The following is a 10,230-nucleotide window of genomic DNA, read 5'->3' on the forward strand; positions in this document are numbered from 1 at the left end:
CACCTGTCTCTACCCCTCTAAAAGGCTTAATGAACTTTTGACTTAAAAAAGAAGCAAAAAAAAAAAACAAAAAAAAAAACAAGCTTTCAACTTTCTGGAAAATTCCCAAATTCTTTTTGCTTCTTCCAAACGACCGTCACAACTCTTGGAAGTATACTTTGCAATTGTATGATAGATTTGTACTACTCCCTCTGTGCTCGTGTTTCTCCTAAGTCCTTTGACGTTCAAACGAGAATAGCTAGTTCTCCAGAATCATCTGCCGACACTGAGACATGAACTCGGATTCGACCACTAAGCTGTTATGTGGTGAAATGAAGTCATTTATGACCACTCTACTACAGTCTTCAAATGTCAGTAGATACTACAGGGTCGAGAATAAGTGTTTTAAGAGCTGACTAAAATGGCAAATCCTTGATGATTAGCAAAGCTGTGCCTTGTGCATATTGGGTACACATTCAGCTACATTACTCTAAGGAGTATTATGATTCTTCCCGCAGGAAAGTCTAACGGAATGTAATTCTGCTGAATAAAAACTAAATTAGGCCTATGTCCCGCATTCTTTTTCAGTAAGAAAAAATGGAAACTTTCAGGATGTCCACCTATTCACAGGAATGCACCACAAGAGCCAGATGAGAGGGAATTAGAAAATCTTGAATGGAACCGACAAAGCAGAAAGTCTATCAGACTAAACAACAGGCTGGATGGCTGATCCAGGCAAATAGAACATTAATATGAAAGCATTGGTTTTAAAATTCTTGGTCACCCATGGTCAAGTTGGATGAGGAGAAAGTGATATAGCCCAGCTGACTTCCTTACACTGTTCCTTGCAAACATTTTCCTAGGATAGGCCTCATGTCAACAATATTTGACCTACTCATAAATATTCAGCTCTATTTTGTGATCAAATCATTTTCAGACATCATTGGTAAGCTATATGTGTTAACTATGGGTAGTAGAATTTAAGCAGTCTAGAAACAAGCACAGAAACTTCGTATGTTTAGAAGCATAAATGCCTAGCTATTTTCAGAATAGAGACCAGACTATTCATTTCCTTGCAGCTCACTGTTATGGTAACACAGTGATGAACTGTGAAACCATGACCCAAATTTTAGGTTGCTACCAAACAAAAAACAAAGATGACATATTCCACAAAATATGTAGGTATACACCACAAAAAGCCTTAAAAATATTGTCCTCTTTTGATTATGCTTTTTTAAACTTTGTAATGTCTTATAACTCAGTTGAATCAACAATCTTGCTAATTAAAAAAATTGGTGGCCATTTGTCTGACACCATCTTATATGTAAAAATTATGACTTTATCAACAAGTAATATTCTAACTATTCTATCCTATATGGGCTCATATATAAGATACAACCAAAATACAAAAGATCCCTTTAATTAAAGGTGCTTATAAATTATATAAAGTACTAAAAACACATTGTAATTCCAAAAGTAACTATACTTTTCCCATACTCACTGTACATTGGACATAAATGGTGGCAGAGAGGGAAAACCATTAACTCTCCCCATTTCACTGTTTTTAGAAGTCATAGGATCACAGGACAGATTAACATAACATCATAATTCTTTTTAACTCCTTCAATGACCTTGAACAGTTATAATGCAAAAAGAATATTCCTATCATCCACCAGCCATGGGATTTTTTTTGTGTGAGTTTTCAGTTTTTTGAGACGGGATTTCGCTGTATAGTTCTCCCTGTCTTGGAACTCACTCTGTAGACCAGAGTGGCTTCAAACTCAGAGATCAGCCTGTCTCTGCTTCCTTAATACTGGGATTAAAGACTTGAAAGTGCACAACCACTGCCCATCTTTCATAGGGTGTTTCTGTTTTGAGATTTTTGTTTTGTTTTATCAGAAAACATGCAAAGCAATCCGTACGTTTAACAATACAAATAAAATAATTATATGTAGAATACCTCCCTAAAGTCACAGAGAAGGTCGTGAGTCTAGACAATTGGTTTTGGCAGCCCTTTTTACTATGAAGAAAGGCAAAGAGAACTGCTTACATGCTTGTGACTTTCTTAGTTGTTGGATGGCTAATAAAAGAAGTTTTTCACCTTCAGATCTTGAACAATTATTACTTCTATTTAAGAAGAACCCTGACTGAATTGTCTCAGGTTGTCATAAGAGGAAGATGATGTTTCTATTCTGCTCAGTTCTCTTCTTATCCACAAGAAAGTTTCACTTTTAGAATCCAGCATCTGAGAGTCTCTGGCACAGCTCTCCTTTGCAGGCATCCGTCTGAGATAGAGACTTTGTGCAGTTAGGTCTCTCCATGTCCTGTCTTCTCCTTCACAATTGTCTTTATCAATAAGTCATACCTGAATCTTCATCACAGTTTAGATCTGTAGAACTTTGTCGAAGACCGTGTTTTCTGAATATAAATAATACTACTATAATAACCAACACTTTGCTCTTTCACCAGTCTCAGAAGACTCCAACACTCTGTCTATGATACATCCCAACCTCCTCCTGGTACCTGGATTTAGATTGGCAGTCAGTAAGCACAACCCACATAGATGGTTTCACTGTCACTGTAAGTTCCAAAAGAGAATTCATTTTAGTTTTCAGTATATTTATTATGTTTTAATTATATGTAGGAGCTTTGTGCACCTGAGATCAGGTGCTCAACTCTGACAGACAAGTGCACCAAATCCCCTGGAGCTGTAGTTAAGGATAGTTGAAAGTGGAATATAGTACAAGAAATGAGCTGAGGTCCTCTTCAACAAACATACTCTCTCCTAAACAATGCACCATCTTTCCAGACCCAAAGTCTGTTTGCCTCTTTAATATACTTCCCTGCCTGTCTACATCTCTGTAGGAATTCCTTTCCTTTTTAAGATTGATTTTTAAAGTATGTATCTGTTTGTGGGGAGGGAGGGGTATGTTCACATGATCCTGGATGCACACAAGTGTGTGTGTCCACAGCAGCTAGAGGGTTCAAAGCCCTTTAGCTAGAGTTATAAGAAGTTGTGCATGTGTCACTTAAGTGAGTGCTGAGAATCAATCATGACTCCTTTGTCAACTCCTGACCTATCCCTATTGCCTTTAGAAATGTCTTTAAAAGTCCAGAACTCTATTTTCCTTCCTTCACATTAAAACACACACCAATACCTTTTTTTAATAGATTTTGTTTTGCAAGTAGTTACAATTATTTTCATTACCACAAATACTATATTATTTTTATCCTGTCAAATATTTCTAATGCTACAAAATCTACGTTTTCCCATTGGTTCCATTAATTAAACTCAGCATTAGCCTATGGCAGAATTTTTTAATCTTGAAATATGACCATGTGATAATATTTTCTTGATGAATTCTTATAATTTCCACTGTCTAGGACATAAATCTCTTCCCAATAAAACCGGTTCCAATCAGAATGTCTAACCTTCATGACTCAAGACAATGGCAAAGCTAAGTAAAACTACTGAAAAACTTTATGAGGGTGACTTGTACTTCACATGTAAGTGTTTCTGGGTTCTTTGCTGTGTTGGAAGAAACACATTGGGTTCTGGCTCAAAATTATAATCAATCACTTCCCCTGTGTTATCATTCCTTCCAGGTTTTGCACAACAGTTAGCAAGCAACAGCCAGGTGGGCCTGGCTTGCTATAAAAGGGACTTTGGCCTTTCCTTGTTATCTCTGCCTCTTTTCCTTCTTTCTCTCTCTGATGCCTTTTTCCCTGTCTCCCCCTATCCCCTCCCTTCCCTCTCTTTACGTGTTGGTCCTTTCTTTCTCTCTCCCCTACCTCTTTCCTCTCTCTTTCTCTGACACTATTCCCTTCTCAACTCTCCTTGACATGCACCCAAATAAATTCTATACTAGACCTGTCTTATGGCTGGTACCTCAGGAGGGATGATTTAGCATGGACTTACTAAGGTAGCCCCTCCCAATGCACTATACTGCCCTCTATAAAACATATCCTTGGCTATATAAAACATATTACAGTGTATGATTATTTCTTTCTTCTCAAGAGAAAAATACCATCCTGGGGATAACCCTGACCTTGAATTCATAGTATCTTCTAAATTAATTTCTTGAATTAAAAAATTTGTCTAATCATTGTCATTTCAAGAAACCCCTTTAATAATGTCCCTAATATGGCTCACCTACAATCTATTTGGGTACGATATTCTGAGATTAATTTCTTTTCACAAATGGAAGCATTTGTGTCTATTTTTCAGGTAATATCTCAAAACAAGAAAAAAGATAACAAAAAACCCAGCAAAACAAAAGAGGAAGTTGTCAGGGTGCTGTAATAGTCAAAATACTGGAAAATAAGAAAGCCTCATGGGAAAGTATGGTAGTGGCCTTTGGGTTTGTCTTTATTTAAAAACAATAGCAACAACAACAACAACAACAACAGCAACAACAACAACAACCTTGCAACTGTGTTTTAAGACCCCTCAGTTGGAAAATTCCAGGGAGTGGTCCTGACCAAAGCCCATCTCTTGGTCAGCATTTAATATTTAATAAAGCTCACTTCAAAATTGGCCCAAAATGGTGGAATTGGCTTTTGCTGACTAATCTCAGGATTAATAGTACCACCAAAAACAAACACAACAAAATGAGAAAAAAAATAACAAAGAACGTTAGCAATACCTTCAGGCAGATATTGAGAGAACTAAAAACTGACAACAGGAGAAATGTGTACCTTGATTTTATGGCCACTACAAGAAATGTCTGAGAAGCAACTGTAACATTATCTGTTTTTGTTTTGTTTTCTTAGCTCTAAGCCCAGATTTGATTTAACAGTCCTCATCTAAACTTGCAAGGTAAATGCAGAAGCCACAGTCATCTTACCCAGGATGAAGGTGGGATCTTCAGTAACAAATAACTCTCAAACCTTACATTCCAGTAGGTAACCTAGTGGTTACCCTAGATTACTCTCTTTGTTTCTGGCTGTATTGTAACTAAATATGGATCTGGCCAACACTTAACCTTCTAAAACAATATTTTGCCACCAAGGAATAAATTAAACATTGTATAGGTGCTTGGCCTTGGAATTCATTTATAAATGAAGGAATTTCTTCTGCTGTCTTGGTTTCGTGAATTTTTTTAGCTCAGGATGGAGAAATATCTCCATGCATATTTGTAATAGTCCCGAGACATTCCCTAGTCCTCTAAACAATGATTTCAACCTTACAAAGGACTACTTTTTTTAAAAAACACTTAAAAATTTCTATATTTAATTGCTAACATAGTTAGTCATACATCCAGATTCATCCTGTTAACCTTTACCCTTTTTATTTCCAAAATGTTAGAAAGTATACATTGTGACAGGTTTTACCCACAACAGATTTGGATCTCTCTAAGTAACACTACAAGCCCCACCCCCCAATCTGTTATAATAAAGTGAAAAATTCTTTTCCAATGCCATGCAAAATATCCTGTTAAGTTCATGAAACAGTACAAAAATAATACATTTTATTTAAGTTACTCTCAGTGGAAATGGAAATTAGTAGACAGAGATAGCGCAATAGAAATCCCTTCTCTATAGGAAATTGTGTTTATTTTTCTTCTGGCTAGAAGGCGTAAAGATATTTAGTTCACTGTGTTACAACCCTTCCTTGAAAGGAGTAATAACAGTTTCTCCATGTATCAGATGGTGGCTAAACCCAACCTTTGTAGGATACCCTGAATCCATTTAGCTAAGATTGGTTAAGAACTCTCATCTAGCACCAAAACAGGAAACCAACATGTAAATAAAAGATCAAAGGCTTCACACAGCTGGCCAAGGTGGCTGCTCAGTTCACACCTGGCCTTATGGAGCAGTTAGAAAAACCATGTTTAGTAGCTGTGCTGAGTGTCAATGTCACCCTGAAAGCAGCAGGGGCCTGCAGAAGAGAGAAAGGAAATGGAGAAGAGGCTGAGAAGGAGACAAACTAAACAAAGCGACAATGTATTTGCCCAGTGGAGAAGAAAGATGGTTTAAAACTTGTCTGATCCTTAATAGGCAAACTGATCATACTGATTGTGGGTCTAAACTGTTTCCTGTTTCCAGATATTTTTGAGTGTTTAATAAATAAGAACCACTGAACATTATCAAACAACCTTAAATAAGATTTTACACCAAGCATAAACCATACATGCCTCACTTATCCAGGCATGTAAAATTGGGTCACTCGCTAGAGATCACAAAATGAATCCTGTCTTACTTTTATTAAGTTACTGGACTCTTCATTCATGGAATTATTTCAAAGAACATGATGATACATGAACTGGATTCTTCTACAGTGAGAATATTATGCAGGACGATACTCTGTGCATCCCACCATTTGAAAAATGAACTGCAGTGTCTTTATATGCTCTTTAAAGCCTGTCCACGATACATCTGGTGTTTGTTCTCCTAGACTGAAAATAACTAGTGGACCACCAGTAATTTAAATTGTACCCTGCTCCAAGGATCTCTGACATGTGGTCCCTTTGGAAGAACTAATGCGGAGGAAAAAAAAAAACTGGCTCTAACCCTGGAAATAAGGTTACCACAGACTAACAGAAGGTTACAATTAACTAATATCAAGAAGGTTAACCTGCAAATTTCTCTCTCAAATTTATACTAATCTCATTTGTAAGCCATTTTATGCAGTTACAGAGAATGAAATAATAAGGGGCCTGGTGTTTACTTTTAAGTTCGATTCTTTTCTCTGGAAAGAAAATAAGAAGGAAATGTCACATTAAGTTAATAGTTACCAGTCTCCCAAAGAACACACAGTGAATTTATCTAATGCTTAAACTTTATAGATAGATTATAAAGAAACACAAATAGCATTTTTTTGTTCTGAAGACCCATATTAAAAAGAAATAAAACTTTACATTTCAAAGCCTTTCTGTCTCGTTCTTTAGTATTGCAATTTTCTAGTAAAAGCAACAACAACAAAGCAGATATTAGGTAGAGGACAGGTGATTAGTCTCTAAGCTTAACAGGAGGAGCTCTTCATGAGTCAGAAATTCACTTGCTATGTGTGCACAGCCAGCCACTGCTGAATGTGAACTGCATATCTACTTCTCTGATGCAAGTTCACAGAACTTAAAAACAAAAACAAAAAAAAAAAAAAAACCCAAAAAACAGTGACATGGTTTTTCTCATGGATTTCTGCATGTATCTGTATAAGTCATAAATCTGGGCATACGCAACGGAAGATAAAAGAATTGCACATAAGATGTGACAACTATTTTGTATTATTTGAAAAGCTTCCACTTTTTACGTATTTTTGATAAAGAGACAAAATGTTTTACTAGAACAAAGTAGAAGTTCTTTGTTGCTATTATTGAGAAGCAGCTTACCTTGTGAGATTTTCTATTTTGGCTAGGTGTTTCTGCTGCAGTACTAGGAACTGAACCTAGGACTCTCCATACAGTGGCCACCGTCTGATATGAGGAAAGCCTGTTGTTAATGCTTTCAACACAGGGCTGTAGCACCAGGAAGTAAATAGCTTATGCTTTTTAGCCATAATATCTGTTTCAATTCCTTTGCTGTTGCTGCTGTTTTGTTTTGCTGCAGCACTAACTACTGAGCTTAGCACCCCACATACACGAGGCAAGAAGATTTTCTTCAACTGAGCGACATTGCTGCTGAGATTTGATCTACTGCTGTGTATTGTTTTTTGTTTGTTTGTTTGTTTTCATCTTTATTAACTTGGGTATTTCTTATTTACATTTCGATTGTTATTCCCTTTCCTGGTTTCCAGGCCAACATCCCCCAACCCTTCCCTCTCCCCCATGATATGGGTGTTCCCCTCCCCATCCTCCTCCCATTACCGCCCTCCCCCCAACAATCACATTCACTGGGGGATGTCACTGGGATTCAGTCTTGGCAGGATCAAGGGCTTCCCCTTCCACTGGTACTCTTATTAGGCTATCATTGCTACCTATGATGTTGGAGCCTAGGATCAGTCCATGTATAGTCTTTGGATAGTGGCTTAGTCCCTGGAAGCTCTGGTTGGTTGGCATTGTTGTTCCTATGGGGTCTCAAGCCCCTTCATATTGCTGTGTATTGTAATGCTAAACCTATACCAGAAGGAGTAAACCAATGAGAGAGACTTATGTTTGGAAGCTTTTATTGGACAAACCTTCTTCCTTGATTTAAAACATTTGGTTAGATAAAATTGGCTACAGCCAGTTACTGGAGGAATTAGAAGTAGGTGGGTTTGGAGTGACCTGGTTGGAGAAGAAGAGAAACCAGAGGAGAGAGGAAGCCGCCATGAGGGAAGATGGACGATGAGCATGTGACCAAAAGAAACGGCAAGTTTTTGGGATACACCACTGGGGAGATAGTTAGGCCAGCAATTAGAAGAATAGATTAGGGGTTACCCCCTAGTAATCGTCACAGACAAACTAAATAACCATAGTTTAAGTCTCATGTTAATTTATAAGCTAGTTGGGAAAAAGCTTAAATTGGTTGCACTTCACACTCCTGGCCCAAGAAAGTAATGATTTGTGCTTTAAAAATGTAGTATTTAACATTTTTCAATCACTTAAACAAACAAATTCAATTCCTGCTCTTCTATTATTTAATATGCATGATTCTATGTGACATCTTGAACCAAGTCCATGAACTAGATAGAACAGGAAGGGACAGCTTGTTATAAGTTTATATGATGTAAAGTGCTGCCCACTCCAATGGGACAGGTTCAGCAGAAATCAATGTGACATTCACTTTTCTTCCTTCCTTACTTGTGTGAACACTGTAGAACCATTAAAGTAAAAGATAACACATTCAATTACATTTAAACCTGACCAAAGGGATTAATTTATAAAGATAAAATTTATTCATAACCTAACAAATATGTTTTGATAAACTTTTTGTGACTTCTATTCATTTCAATACTCCTGTAATATAGTTCCGTCATTTACCCATTACCTGGCTTTCTCAATGCCTTCCAACTCTATTTTTAGTTGGTTCCCTTTTTAAAGATTTATTTATTTACTTTATGTATGTGAGTACACTGCAGCTGTCTTCAGACACACTAGAAGAGAACAATGGATCCCATTACAGATGGTTGTGAGCCACCATGTGGTTGCTGGGAATTGAACTGAGGACCTCTGGAAGAGCAGTCAGTGCTCTTAACTGCTATGCCCCTTTCTGGCCCCTTTTTCTTGGTTCTTAAAGGAAGAAATATTATCTGTTTTTAGAAGACTGCATTCATTCATTCATTTCCTTCTCCCAAGTAAATGCTAAATCCTGAAGGCATTAATCTCAGGATTCTCTCTGATATGAAGTCCAAGGAAACTTTTACCTTGTAATCATAAGTTTTGGCAAAATATTGAGAGTGTATCTTGAAAACTATCAAAAATCAGAAAAGAAATAGGAGGGAAAACAGTCTTTAGAAATCTTTATGTATACAATGAGTTTAAACTCCAAGTAGATCTAAGCTGTTTTGATTTTGTGAATCACTATAAGAAGAATACAGCAAGTTAAATCAAGTTTTTTCTTCGAGGTCTTTAGAGACCTTTCCTGGAAGCCTTGATATAGGAACCATGAAACCAGAGAGAATATTGATGTAATTCATTTCAATTGTCTGTACCATACTGTTTTCATCTCTAAGCTTTGGAAGCAATAAAGATCTTTCAGAATTGTGTCGAATCAGAAGACAGATAATTTCTTTAAACTGCCTTCTATGCTGAAGGAATTTAATACGTGACAGCTAACATTATTAGTATGATTGGAGGATGTAGACTGAAGGTACCATACGAGAAACTCCTTAAAGAGACATGGAACAGAAGGCATCACATTCTGCCAGGTTTGGCTCTATTAAACACTGACTTGGCAAGAAGAAATCCTTCCCAAGTGCAGTATTTTGCTCATGCAGGTGCAAACACATGATTTATATGTCTATAAATCAATCTAGCTTTACACATGGTGGACTGTATAAAATGGATTTTTCTCCTTTGGGAACTTTTGGTCATGTATATGTATACAGAGAAAGAGGAATTACTGAGAACCAATAACAATAGAGGTTTGAAAATGCCAGGAACCATAACCATTTAAAGTATTCAAAACTTGGTAGTACTTTTTACATTCTCTCTCTCTCTCTCTCTCTCTCTCTCTCTCTCTCTCTGTGTGTGTGTGTGTGTGTGTGTGTGTGTATGTGTGTCTTGGTTGTGTTAGGGGACATGTGTGCATTTGTGTGTAAAATACAGAGGTCAACTCTAGTGTTTCTTTTATTACTCACTACCTTACTTTTTCACTACCTAGTTTTACACA

General features: G+C 36.9%; 1 long non-coding RNA gene across 2 annotated transcripts in view; it reads right to left on the reverse strand.

The window, feature by feature from the left end:
* The window catches only part of LOC147994706 (uncharacterized), a 26,086-nt gene extending 18,643 nt beyond the window's left edge, over nt 1-7,443 (reverse strand). For both annotated transcript variants that reach the window (XR_015685918.1, XR_015685917.1), the window contains exon 1: nt 7,311-7,443. This is a non-coding gene — a long non-coding RNA (uncharacterized LOC147994706). The remainder of the gene's footprint in view (nt 1-7,310) is intronic.
* Between the last annotated feature and the right edge of the window lie 2,787 nt (nt 7,444-10,230).

Source organism: Rattus norvegicus, chromosome 4 (genome assembly GCF_021556685.1).
Source record: "Rattus norvegicus strain SHRSP/BbbUtx chromosome 4, alternate assembly SHRSP_T2T, whole genome shotgun sequence".
NCBI lineage: Eukaryota > Metazoa > Chordata > Mammalia > Rodentia > Muridae > Rattus > Rattus norvegicus.